The following is a 15,312-nucleotide window of genomic DNA, read 5'->3' as shown; positions in this document are numbered from 1 at the left end:
AGCATCAAAATTTATTTTATTTACCTTTATTTTGAATTCGTATCTAGCATAATCCACATTCTTCAAGAATAAACATCTTATCAAGCATATTAGACGCTTACACTCTCCTTATCTAGAAAATTGGGAAAAAATAACTTATTCATAATAATAATAATAATAATAATAATAATATAACATAATTTATATTGAAATAAACTTCATTGTAAGTATAATATTCCAATATCTCTTTAATATTTTATTTAATATGTCTCAAACTTCAATGAACAACTATCGTGTGAAACTTTATATCTATTTGTACCAAAATGCATAAAAATAAAAAATACAATCCATATCAATTAGCAAAACTCAAACTAAAAAAAATGAGTGGATTTCAACATGTTCCGAATTAGAAAAATTAATCTAACTTCAATTAAAACTAAAAATTGAGTTCATAAAAAACCGAAAATCTAAATTTTAGTTAGAGTTAACAATCAAAATGATAACACCTAGGAACATATACTAAAAAAGAATGCAAATATACAAAATCTTTATTTTAGTCATTTTGAAAAATAAATAAACAAAAAAGAAAACATGGATAAGGTAGCGAGAGGTATTGAATCTGGATAACGACAGAAATGGAATTTCATCTCTGAAAGATGAAACTATAACAACAATTAAAAATAAAACAACAACACAATTGAGAAAGCCAAAAATTGAGTTCATATAAAGCCGAAAATCTAAATTTTAGTTAAGAGTTAGCAATCGAAACGATAACACCTAGCAACATATGCTAAAAAAGAATACAAATTTACAAAATCTTTATTTTAGTCATTCTGAAAAAAAACAAATAAAAAAGAAAACATGGATAAGGTAGCGAGAGGTATGGAACCTGGATAACGACAGAAATGGAAATTCATCTCTGAAAAATGAAACTATAACAACTATTGTTTAATAAAAAGAAAACAACAACACAATTAAGAACAAAAATAACTACAATATATGAAAAAAATCGAATAATTACCTTGAGAAACATAAGAATTTCTTGTAATTTTTGACACTTTTGTGTTTTCCGGTTTTAGTTGTTCATGCATCTTCTATTTCTGTCGGATTTCTTCAATTGAAGCTATCAGTTTGAAAAAAAAGACAAATAAAAAAGAAAACATGGATAAGATAGCGAGAGGTATAGAACTTGGGTAACAACAGAAATGAATCTGAAAGATGAAACTATAACAACTATTGTTTAATAAAAATAAAACAACAACATAATTGAGAACAAAATAACTACAACATATGAAAAAAATCGAATATTTACCTTCAGAAATATAATACTATCTATCGTGACCAATGAATATAATGGTGGAATACTATCTATCATGCTTTATATAGAAGTTTATTTGTGACTTTTTGATTTCCTTTGCTTTGTGTTTTTTCATCTTCCCGTAACTCTTGCTTTCTTTTATTATTTTAATTAATAGGCTAGTAATTTTTTAATATATTATAAATATAAATTTGTTATTTTTAATTAATTAAATATTTATTTTTAATTAATTAAATATTTTTAATCTGATTTTTTACTATGTTGACAACTCATCAAAAAGACCTCTAAAACACTTCTTCTCATTTCTCTCTGTTTCCGTAATTATATATAGTATAGATGTAGCAGGTTTAGTTTTTTTAAACTGTCTAAAACATTTTACCGTGTTATTAATATAGTTAAAAAATGTATGAAATTGTTTCAATTTATTGACAAACTGGTTTAGAAGGTCCGATGTAGCTAAATAACAGTCAAACATGTCTTTTCAAATTTTCGGTAGCGCGTGGTTAATATTGATTTTGCTTGAAAACGTTACGGTTAAATTTGCACAATTTCATATGTTAGGGCTAAATCTGCACTTCGCTTCAAACGTTAATGTTAAATTTATACAATTCCATACGTTATGGCTAAATCCGCACTTCTCTTGAAACGTTATGGTTAAATTTGTATAATTTCATATGTTAGTAATGCAATAAATATTTAACCGTAACGTTTCAAACGAAGTGCAGATTTAGTCATAACGTATGAAATTATACAAATTTAACCCTAATGTTACGGCTATAATTTTATTTTTATTTTTATAATATAATAAATTTTAAAATTTTGATTATATAAGTTTTAAAAAAATTATTACATAAAAAAATTTAAAATTTGTTATATAAATTTTGGGCAGTGGCCCAACATACCCATTACAGCGTCTATGGGTAATATAATAGTAATTTTCTTTTCCCATGGTTGGGAATAGGCCTTTTACGGAAATATTTCCCAACCAGGTATATTAAGGTAATTTTCGTTTAAAATGGATCCAAATAAGGGATTAACCCTCCAAAATGAGTCCATCTGTATATTATAATCCAAATTTAAAGGGATAAGGTACTAAAATAGGTCTATGGCTTTTGGAGAAGAACCAATTTAGGCTTCACGTTCAAAATAACACAAATATAGGCTTAATGTTTATAACATAACATTAATTTAGGCTTAACGTTTACAACATAACATCAATTTAGGAATTACTAACAGAACGTGACATGTCATCCTTTAAGTCTGTTGATGGGGCGAGGACTAGGTAGAGCTTTTCTATGACGAAATGTATATTACGATAAGTGCGTTACGCCTATGGATGTGATCTTTCTAAATGCTCTAGCTCTACTAGACGCCACTACTTAGGGGGCAAGTGTACCCCGTCGTATCAAGTAATAATCCGGTTAAGACCGGATATCGAATCCACGGGATTTATAACTACAAGTATTAGACGACTCAGTTTTATACGTTATCTAAGCGGTGAATACTTTGAGTTGATTCGGGGAACAACTACAAACTACTCCTAACTACGGGTGAGACAAGTTTATATAACGAAACTCTACGAAATGATATGGATGTCGATAAGTTATAAATATGACAAATAACGACTTTCAATATATAAACGGTTAAGGTTTTACTCTTGCAATGATGACTACGTGTAGTGTGACCGATCCGTGAAGTACCTGGACTACGTGGTTCCTAGTCAAGGCGTGTCTAATACTTGGGACTAGAAATTAGGGCCCGTAAGTTCCGTGGTTTGTCAATCCCTACGGTTTTTGGAGCGTCACTTCTGATAAGGCAACACCTATATGAATCCCTAAAGATAGCCCGAATGGCGTCGGAAATCGCGTTCTCCTACACAATAATCAATTAGCAAGTGAAAAGGGAAAAATCCACCCTCGGAACTAGCTAACCGGACTCAAGGCCGTCTCTTAGGACTTGGAGGTGGAGCTTTCGAGCTTGGTGAACGGAGATGGAGCAGAACTTTAATGAAATGCCGGGATCAATGAACAAGCTCTCAAGGTGGAAGAGAATTGCTATGTAAACTACAATCTCACACCAAAATAACAAGAGTTTAAACTATACTAACAATGGTATCTCAAAGGTATCTAAGGTGTGTAAAGTATCTGAAAACTTAAGGTTCAGCCCTTATTTATACACATCAAGCTAGGGCAAAGTTGTAATTTCATAAGATACAAGCATGGAGGAACATGATTTTGTGCATATTTCCCATGATACGCCTCGCGTATGGTGGAGTACGCCCCGCGTAGTTGCCCATTCCGTCAGAAATCTCCTGCATGTGGACCAAATCCAGATCTTGTTGTCTCAATCACGCCTCGCATGGACTGGGATGTGCCTCGCGTGTTTGAGTTTCTGAGATTTTATTGCTTTTGGCCCTTTTACGCCTTGCATAGTCGAAGCACGCCCCGCGTAAATGAGTCTCTGATCTTTTTTGTATTGAAGAACTTCCTTACACGCCTCGCGTGTAAGGTGGTACATCCCGCATAGGGTAGTTGACTCAGGGAGACCATGCAGTCTGACTTTCTGGATTAGGCTTATCATTTCTGACACATGTTTTCACGCCTCGCGTATTGCTGAGTAGATCCCACGTGGTACCTGTGGATAGGGCAATTATTTCTGATTAATTTTTCACGCCCCGCGTGAGGAGTGATACGCCCTATGTATGTTGGTAGATTTTCACTTCTTGCTCGTACCTGAAATACAATACTTGAGAGCCGAGTTAGGTGGACGTTTTTATTTCTAATTAAATCAGAAATAGGGAAAATTAACCGTAAGTACGAAATTTATTTTTATTTCGTTATTTTATTTAAAACACTCTATTTTTTCAATTAAACTTATTTATTTCATCTAAAACTAAACCGTAAATCACGCTAAAAGATAGGGACGAAACGCCCCTATCAAACCTCCTCGGACTTTAATGTTTTACCTGTCCTCAAGTAAAAGAAATGGAAGGACAAGGGATTGAGATTATTAAGAAACAAACCGTCGGTTGGTTTTACCAAGTGTGTGATTCCGACACTAAAGTTTTATACAAAGTTTTCGATAAGTACCTACGCAAATAAATGAGTGACCAAAACTTGTTTGAAACCTCCATGATTAAATTTAATAGGCAATATTAACGGGGTCGATTATCTTTTGAGAACCCGATGATAGGGGTATTTTACCCCTATCATTTAGCATGATTTACGGGTTAATTTTGGATGAAATAAATAAGTTTAATTACAAAAATAGAGTGTTTTAATAAAATAACAAAATAAAAATAAATTTCGTACTTTCCGTTAATTTTCCTTATGTTTGATTAATATTAGAAAATAAAACGTCAAGCTAACTCGGCTCTCGAGAATTGTATTTCAGGTACGAGCAAGGAGTGGAAATCTACCAAAATACGCGGGGCGTATCACTCCTCACGCGGGGCGTGGAACACTTAGTCAGAAATAATTGCCTTATCCGCAGACTCCACGTGGGATCCAACCATTGATACGCAGGGCGTACCCCAATCTACGTGGGGCATAGATGCAATGATGAGCCCAATCATAAACGTCAGACTGCATTGTCTCCTAAGTCAACCATCGGTACGCGAGGCGTGTTTTAGGATACGCAATGCGTAAATGGTGTATTTCAAGCAATAAAACGCCAGGAGCTCAAACACGCGCGGCGTATATCACTATACGCGGGGCGTGGTCGAGACAACAAGACCCGAATTAAGTCCACATGCAGGAAATTATTGGAGGAATGGGTCATTATGATTATGTTGCTCCATGCTTTCCTCCATGCTTGTAGGAATGGGAAATATGCACAAAATCATGTTGCTCCATGCTTTGCTCCATGCTTGTATCTTGTGGAATTATGATTTTGCCCCTACCTTGATGTGTATAAATAAGAGTGACTAGCACTCATTTGATACACCTCTTTTGATATACAACTTTTTGTAAATTAAGCTCTTGTAATATAGTTTGAGATTTCATTTTATTTTAGCAAAACTCTATCCCCTTTCGGGCTTGTTCGTTGATCCCGACATTCCGTCAAAGTTCCGTTCCTTCTCCGTTCACCAAGCTCGAAAGCTCCACCTCCAAGTCCTAAGAGACGGCCTTGAGTCCGGTTAGCTAGTTCCGAGGGTGAATTCTTCCCTTTTCACTTGCTAATTAGCTTGTACTCTTCCTATGTACTAGGCTTGGTTGTATTTCATATCTACATTCTCCATATTTATAATTTATGATTCATAATCCTCTTTTCTATATACGTGTTAATGTTTGTTACTTGTTTTGATACTCGTAATTGATTATTCTGTAGGAGAACGCGATTTCCGACGCCATTCGGGCTATCTTTAGGGATTCATATAGGTGTTGCCTTACCGAAAGTGACGCTCCGGAAACCGTAGGAATTGACAAGCCACGGAACTTACGAGCCCTAATTTCTGATCCCAAGCATTAGACACGCCTTGACTAGGAACCACGTAGTCTAAGTACTTCACGGGTCAGTCACAATACACGTAGTTGTCATTGCAAGAGTAAATAATTAACCGTATATACATTAGGAGTCATTGTTTGTCATATTTATAACTTATCGCCATCCATATCATTTCGTGGAGTTTTGTTATATAATTTGTCTCACCCATAGTTAGGAGTAGTTTGTAGTTGTTCCCCGAATCAACTCAAAGTATTCACCGCTTAAATAACGTATAAAACCGAGTCGTTTAATACTTGCAGTTATAAATCCCGTGGATTCGATACCCGGTCTTAACCGGATTATTACTTGATACGACGGGGTACACTTGCCCCTACGTAGTGACATCTAGTAGGTACAAAGCACTTAGAAAGACCATATCCATAGTCATAGCGCAATCATCGTAATATACATTTCGTCGTTAAAAAGAACACTACTAGGTGACTCCCATCAAGTTTTTGGCGCCGTTGCCGGGGATTTATAATTTCTTACAATATTAGACAAAAACGTTTTATTGTTAGTTTAAGCATTTGTAAATATTACTTTCTTTTTGTGTGAATAATTTATTTTGTTTCGTGTTGTTACTAATGATTTGTTTCATGGTATGATGCCTCATAGTCGTCGTTTGTGGGACGACCTCATGGATGACGAATGTTCGCACCAACCATCAACCTCACAATTCGATGTGGTAATCTCTATGCTTAAAGACATTCATGAAAGATTATCTCACACTGAGGCATATTGTAGGGATTTGGGAAATCTACTTGCCAGATTGAAGTCTCCTCTTGATTCAGTCGCAGACGAATCAATTCGAGATACCAATCCGGTTGGACAAAATGGAAAGCTCGAGTTAATTGAGTTTTCTCAAGAAGATTCTCCAAATAATAAAGGTTGTCTCAGTTGCGAGGAAACGGACATCGATGAACCGGTTGTGTGCGGACCCATGGAAATAAATCCAAAGTTAGAAGAGTTGGAGGTTCCTTCAACCTCGGAATATTTCTCTCTTTTTGAACTACCAAAGGAGTCAAAAAGGGAGCAAACTAAACTCTTTAATAATTTCTGTAAATATAGTTTTTGGTTTTTGTTAATTTTTTTTGAAGCTAACAATCTGTTTTGTAGGTACGGATTGTTTATTCATGAATTTGCATTTCTAACGCGTATGGAAAGCATACACCTAGGAGGAAATTCTAAGTCGAGCTCACCTACTATAAAGTAGCGCTTATTGGGAGGCAACCCAAGCTCGAATAAAGTTTAATTTTATGTCTTTAATTTACCTCTTTTTTCTTACATTTTATTAGGTGTTCGTGTAATTTTGTGTCAATTCGGTGGGACGATTTGGAAGGGAATTGTAAGTATTGACGTTGGCAAAAAAAAATTAAAAAAAAAATTATGTTATTTTATTTTAATTTTTATTTTTGGAATATATAATATATATGTCGATTTAAAATAAAAAAATAAAATAAATAAAATAAAAAAAAGTGCTGCTGGCCGCTGCGGCACGCAGCACGCGAGGCGCGCAAGCGCTGCCACAGCTACAGGAGCTGCGGCACGCGGGGCGCGCGGCAGCACGCTCCGCGCGCAGCGCTGGGCACCGCCGCTGTGCGACGCCGGCCGGCCGCAACGAGTTGAAATTTTATTTTTATTTTTTATTTTTTATTTTTTTTCTTTCTTCTCTAATTTTATTTTAATAAAAAAAATTATATATATATATATATAATAAAAAAATCAAACAATAAATAAATTAATAAATTAATAAAAATATTTACATTAATAATCTTACATCCAATTTAAATTTTCAATTTTATATTTTAAATAAATGTCAACCAAGTTCGAGAATTGATACCTCGAATACTTCACAAGTCATTTCTTTCGGGAGCGGAGCATGTCATATCCACCACCATCGGAAGATGTTTGAGGGAGTTTTCTCTACCTTACTCTTTTTCTTTACACCTTGTGCTTCAAATTTCTTTCGCAATGTCGGAACTTATTGCGTTTTTAAGTGTGAGAAGAGATAGGGTAGATCACCCTCTATCTTTCAATTTAAATTCTATCTTTCTTTTTATTTTTGTTTTCTTTTCTTTTGCGACGTCCTTGGAATAGACGTCATTTTAATAACGCGGAGGGCCGTACAACCCCGCACCTTCAGTTTGTTTTGCACTAACAAAAATAAAAATAAAAATCAAATAAACAACAAAATAATTAAACTAATTTATTGATCCCTAAAATTTTTCTCATCACACTAACCTCCTTTGGAAATTATTTAAATGTTCCATTGTTTGTCCTTAAATGTAAATACCGTGGGAACACAAAGGATCGGTTTTAGTAAGAAATTTTAGTCTTAATTTTGAAGTTATAGAATTTATGAAAAGCCTAGGTTCGTACCAAACAAAAGCATTGACTCCTAACCCATAAGTCATCTCCATAATGAAATTTAAAAAGGCAATAAAAACGGGATGTTTGAAAATTTAGCGAAGACTCGATAGTACACAATTTAAACCTGAATCTTTTGTGAGATATTTTGGAGCCTAAAAGAGTTCGTACGAGAACTCTATTTCTTTCACAATTTTCGAGAGCTTTGACTTCACTCGACTCATAGAGTTTGCGCCTAATGCCGGGATTAGTACACTTATTTTGGTTAAAATGGCAATAGATGATGAAACGAACTCACTTAGTCTAATTCTTTTCTTAACTTATTTTTCTCGTTGTCATTAACTTCTAGGAAACCCCCTTTGAGCCTATTAACCAACGTCTTTGTTTTTAATACCCTTTTTAACATTTAACCCTTTTTCTCTTGATTAAATACCAACAAAAATCAAGTCGCACCCGAAATGAGCCAAAGCCTTGATAAGTAAACACCTTAAACCCTCGAAATCATTTTTGTGCCGCTCTCAAAACAAAAAGAAAAGAAAAATACAATAAAGAGCAAAAGGCATTCTCAAGCTCCACCCGAGCAATTCCGAGTATATCTTATGAACTCGCTAAGGCCAAAATAAAAATACGGTGCGATCACCAAACTGGTATTTAAACTCAAGTTTCCAAAAATTAACCACTAAAAAGCCACCCACATTACAACCCCCCTTCCGGGTTCATTTTTAATATTGTCTAAAACCATAACATAGGAGGAAAAACCCGGATGAAAATGCAAACTCAAAGTGATCTCGGGTAAGTGCAAAGAAGAGTGCTAAAACACCGACCCACCAAAGTTTGAGCGTAAGAGTGAAATCCCTTGGTGAGGTACTATCGGGTTCTCAAAAGATAATGAACCCCCGTTAATATTGCCTATTAATTTTGATCATGGAGGTTTCAAATAAGTTTTGGTCACTCGATTGTTTGCGTAGGTGTTTACCGAAAACTTTGCATAAAACTTTAACTTTGAAATCACGTACTTGGTAAAACCAACCGACGGTTTATTTCTTAATAATCTCAATCCCTTGTCTTTCGATTTCTTTTACTAGAGGACAAGTATTTTACCCCTATCTTTTAGCGTGATTTACGGGTTAATTTTGGATGAAATAAATAAGTTTAATTACAAAAATAGAGTGTTTTAATAAAATAACAAAATAAAAATAAATTTCGTACTTTCCGTTAATTTTCCTTATGTTTGATTAATATTAGAAAATAAAAAATCAAGCTGACTCGGCTCTCGAGAATTGTATTTCAGGTACGAGTAAGGAGTGGAAATCTACCAAAATACGCGGGGCGTATCACTCCTCACGCGGGGCGTGGAACACTTAGTCAGAAATAATTGCCTTATCCGCAGACTCCACGTGGGATCCAACCATTGATACGCATGGCGTACCCCAATCTACGCGGGGCGTAGATGCAATGATGTGCCCAATCATAAACGTCAGACTGCATTATCTCCTAAGTCAACCATCGGTACGCGAGGCGTGTTTTAGGATACGCAAGGCGTAAATGGTGTATTTCAAGCAATAAAACGCCAGGAGCTCAAACACGCGCGGCGTATATCACTATACGTGGGGCGTGGTCGAGACAACAACAACCGGATTAAGTCCACATGCAGGAAATTATTGGAGGAATGGGTCATTATGATTATGTTGCTCCATGCTTTGCTTCATGCTTGTAGGAATGGGAAATATGCACAAATTCATGTTGCTCCATACTTTGCTCCATGCTTGTATCTTGTGGAATTATGATTTTGCCCTTAGCTTGATGTGTATAAATAAGAGTGACTAGCACTCATTTGATACACCTCTTTTGATATACAACTTTTTGTAAATTAAGCTCTTGTAATATAGTTTGAGATTTCATTTTATTTTAGCAAAACTTTATCCCCTTTCGGGCTTGTTCGTTGATCCCAGCATTCCGTCAAAGTTCCGTTCCTTCTCCGTTCACCAAGCTCGAAAGCTCCACCTCCAAGTCCTAAGAGACGGCCTTGAGTCCGGTTAGCTAGTTCCGAGGGTGAATTCTTCCCTTTTCACTTGCTAATTAGCTTATACTCTTCCTATGTACTAGGCTTGGTTGTATTTCATATTTACATTCTCCATATTTATAATTTATGATTCATAATCTTCTTTTCTATATACGTGTTAATGTTTGTTACTTGTTTTGATACTCGTAATTGATTATTCTGTAGGAGAACGCGATTTCCGACGCCATTCGGGCTGTCTTTAGGGATTCATATAGGTGTTGCCTTACCGGAAGTGACGCTCCGGAAACCGTAGGAATTGACAAGCCACGGAACTTACGGGCCCTAATTTCTGATCCCAAGCATTAGACACGCCTTGACTAGTAACCACGTAGTTTAAGTACTTCACCGGTCGGTCACACTACACGTAGTCGTCATTGCAAGAGTAAATCATTAACCGTATATACATTAGGAGTCATTGTTTGTCATATTTATAACTTATCGCCATCCATATCATTTCGTGGAGTTTTGTTATATAAATTTTTCTCACACGTAGTTAGGAGTAGTTTGTAGTTGTTCCCCGAATCAACTCAAAGTATTCACCGCTTAAATAATGTATAAAACCGAGTTGTTTAATACTTGCAGTTATAAATCCCGTGGATTCGATACCCGGTCTTAACCGGATTATTATTTGATACGACGGGGTACACTTGCCCCTACGTAGTGACATCTAGTAGGTACAAAGCACTTAGAAAGACCATATCCATAGTCATAGCGCAATCATCGTAATATACATTTTATCGTTAAAAAGAACACTACTAGGTGACTGCCATCACCCGATAGTACCTCACTAAGGGATTTCACTCTTACGCTCAAATTTTGGTGGGTCGGTGTTTTTGCACTCTTCTTTGCACTTACTCGAAGTCACTTTGAGTTTGCATTTTTATTCGGGTTTTTCCTCCTATGTTATGATCTAGGCAATATTAAAAATGAACCCGGGGGGGGGGGGGGGGGTGGTTGTAATGCGGGTGGCTTTTTAGTGGTTAATTTTTGGAAACTCGAGTTCGAATACCATTTTGATGATCGCACCGTGCTTTTATTTTGGCCTTAGTAAATTCGTAAAATAATCTCGAAGTTGCTCGGGTTGAGCTTGAGAATGCCTTGTGCTCTTTGTTAGCGGCATAAAAACGGTTTCGAGGACTTATGGCGCTTACTTATTAAGGCCTTGGCTTATTTCGGGTGCGAATTGATTTTGTTGGTATTTAAACAAGAGGAAAAAGGGTTAATTGTTAAAAGGGTATTGACAAGAAAAGTCGGTTAAAAGGATCGAGGGGGTATCCTAGAGGTTGATGAAAACGAGAAAAATAAATTAAGAAAAGAATTAAACTAAGTGGGTTCGCTTTATCATATATTGCCATTTTAACCAAAATAGGTGTACTTAACCCGGTATTAGGTGCAAAATCTATGAGTCGAGTGAAGTCAAAGCTCTCGAAAAATTGTGAAAGAAATAGAGTTCTCGTACGAACTCTTTTAGGCTCAAAATTTACCTCACAAAAATTCGGGTTAATTGTGTACGTTCAAGTTCTCGTCAAATTTTCAACTATCCCGTTTTTATTGCCTTTTTGAATATCATTATGGAGATGACCTGTGAGTTAGGACTCAATGCTTTCGTTTAGTACGAACCTAGGCTTTGTATAAATCCTAAAGCTTCGGAATTAAGACTAAAATTTCTTACTAAAACCGATCCTTTGTATTAATGACTTTACATCTACGGACAAATAACGGAACTTTAATTAATTTCCGAGGGGGGTAGTGTGTCGGAAAAATTAAAGAATCAATAAATTAGTTTAACTATTTTATTGTTTATTTAATTTTTATTTTTATTTTTGTTAGTGCAAAACAAACGTTAAGTGCGGGGTTGCACGACCCGCCGCGTTATTAAAATGACGCCTTCCAAGGGCGTCGTAAAAGAAAACAAAAAACAAAAACAAAAATAAAGATGGAAAAATAGACCCTTGAAGGTCAGGTCCTACGCGAGGCGTGCCCAGGGGGGCGCCCCGCGTAGGATGTGCATTTTCAGCCATTTTTTGCCAGAGACTCAAATACGCGGGGCGTACGACGAGGGGCGCCTTGCGTGTTTGAGTTTCTGGTCGAATTATACAAGAAAAGTGACGTTCACGCGGGGTGTAAAAGGGAGTACGCCCTGCGTGAATTGCCAAAATGGTGCCAGAGCCTCAACTGCGCGGGGCGTGCTGGTGTGTACGCCCCGCGTAAGAAAGTTGGATTATTATGGGATTTTTTTTCATTGATTTTAATTGAAGAAGACAAAAAGGAAAGAAAACAAACGGATATGATACATATATACGGAGGGTAAGAGGAACGCAAACTGAGGCTACATTTAGAGTTAGAGTAGCTCGACTTTCTCGTGATGTGTGCATGCTTACGGTGTTTGGAGGGATGTGGCTTCGACCTGTTGTGGAAAGGTGCCTCCGCAATATATTTTCAGACGGTGGCCGTTCACCTGGTGGGTTGCGTTGTTGGAACCTTGGATGTCGACCGCTCCGGACGAGTGGGCCTCAATAACAGTGTACGGTCCCGACCACCGACTTTTTAATTTTCCTGGGAACAGGCAAAGGCGAGAATTATATAGGAGGACTTGGTCTCCTTTGTTGAATTCCCTGATTTGCACGTGCTTGTCGTGCCATTTCTTCGTACGTTCTTTGTAAATCTTAACATTTTCGTATGAACCGAGACGAATTTCATCAAGGGTATTGAGTTGGAGGAGACATTGATCCCCCGTGGCCTGCACATCAAAATTAAAAAAATTCAGAGCCCAATAGGCTTTATGTTCCAATTCCACCGGTAAATGACACGATTTCCTGAAAACTAAACGATAAGGGGACATCCCGATAGGCGTTTTAAACGTCGTGCGGTAGGCCCAAAGAGCGTCATCGAGCTTTAGGCTCCAGTCTTTCCTAGAGGAACTAACCATTTTTTCTAAGATACGTTTTAGTTCGCGGTTAGAAACCTCGACTTTCCCGCTAGTTTACGGATGGTAGGGTGTGGAGACTCGGTGTGCAACCCCGTATTTTTGTAAGAGTTGGTCGAATTGGCGATTGCAAAAGTGGGAACCCCCATCACTAATGATAGCTGAGGGGTTCCAAACCGAGTAAAAATGTTTTTCTTTATAAATTTCGTTACCACCTTGGAGTCGTTTGAGGGTAAGGCAATGGCCTCCACCCACTTGGAGACATAGTCAACCGCCACAAGAATGTAGGAGTTGTTATGCGACTTAGGGAAAGGCCCCATAAAGTCTATCCCCCAAACATCAAAAAGTTCGCAAACTAGGATCCCTTGTTGGAGCATTTCATGTTTACGGGAGATGTTCCCGCTCTGTTGACAAGCGTCACATGACTTGACGAAGTCTTGGGAGTCCTTGGACAAGGTAGGCCAATAAAAACCACATTGTAGAACCTTTGCCATGGTCCAACTAGGGCCAAAAGTGGCCCTCCGGCTCTTGGGTGTGACACATATGCAACACATGATTTACCTCTTCTTCCGGTATGCACCTACGAATGATATTATCAGCACAAGAGTTAAACAAGTAAGGTTCCTCCCAAAAATAGTTCTTAGCGTCGTGAAAGAACTTCCTACGCTGCTCGTAAGTAAGGTGCGGGGGAAGAATATTACCGGCTTTGAAGTTCGCCATATCGGCGTACCAAGGTAAAGGTGTTACCGCATAGAGAGTTTCGTCGGGAAAGGTCTCCTTGATTTCCACAACTCCCAGAGATGCGGCTTGCTCGCTTTGTAATCGGGAAAGATGGTCGGCTACGACATTCTCCACTCCTTTTTTGTCCCTAATTTCGATGTCAAATTCTTGTAGGAGTAGAATCCACCGTATCAATCGTGGTTTGGCATCCTGCTTAGTCATTAAGTACTTGAGAGCTGCGTGGTCAGTGTATACGATAATTTTGGATAGCACGAGATATGATCTAAATTTATCGAAAGAAAAACTACAGCAAGCATCTCTTTTTCCGTAATGGAATAGTTTTGTTGGGCTTCATTGAGCGTTTTGCTCGCATAAAAAATGGGGCGGAAAATTTTATCCACCCGTTGGCCCAAACAAGCACCTACAGCCAAATCACTCGCATCACACATAAGTTCAAAGGGGAGACTCCAATCGGGTTTCACCATGATGGGTGCATTAATTAGTTTTTCCTTTAGCGTGTTAAATGCAAGCAAACATTCGGAGGAAAAACTAAATTTTGCATCCTTTAAGAGGAGTTGGGTCAAGGAGGTTGCTATTTTAAAAAAATCTTTAATGAATCGCCTATAAAACCCCGCATGACCTAAGAAACTCCGAATCCCTTTAACATTGATTGGAGGAGGCAATTTCTCAATCACCTCAATCTTGGCCGGATCGACCACGATTCCCTCCTCGGACACCTTGTGTCCTAAAACAATACAATCTTTAACCATAAATTGACACTTCTCCCAACTAAGAGCTAGGTTAGTGTCCTCCCAATGTTGAAGGACTTTATCAAGATTGCTCAAACAAATTTCGAAGGACGACCCAAAAACAGAAAAATCGTCCATGAAGACTTCCATGAAATCCTCAATCATTTTGGAGAATATAGCCGTCATACACCATTGAAAGGTGGCGGGAGCGTTACAAAGCCCAAACGGCATCCGCCTATATGCAAATGTCCCATATGGACAAGTAAATGTCGTCTTTTCTTGATCCAAAGGATCAACGGGGATTTGCATATAGCCGGATAGGCCATCGAAGGTACAAAAGAATTTATGTCCCGCCATTCTTTCCAACATTTGGTCAATGAACGGCAAGGGAAAATGATCTTTTCGGGTGGCCTCATTAAGTTTCCTACAATCAATGCATACTCGCCACCCCGTTATCTTCCGTGTGGGAATTAAATCCCCTTGATCATTTTCCATCACCGTAGTGCCCCCCTTTTTGGGAACGCATTGGACCGGACTAACCCACGGGCTATCGGAGATAGGAAAGATTATACCTGCATCGAGGAGTTTGATTACCTCGGCCTTCACTACCTCTTTCATGTTGGGGTTAAGTCATCGTTGCGGCTGCACGGAGGGTTTGACTTTGTCCTCCATAAAGATGCGGTGTGTGCAAATGGTAGGGCTAATT

Source organism: Euphorbia lathyris, chromosome 1 (genome assembly GCF_963576675.1).
Source record: "Euphorbia lathyris chromosome 1, ddEupLath1.1, whole genome shotgun sequence".
In the NCBI taxonomy this organism is placed as follows: Eukaryota; Viridiplantae; Streptophyta; class Magnoliopsida; order Malpighiales; family Euphorbiaceae; genus Euphorbia; species Euphorbia lathyris.
The sequence above is the reverse complement of the archived record's forward strand: the minus strand, read 5'-3'. Positions refer to the sequence as shown.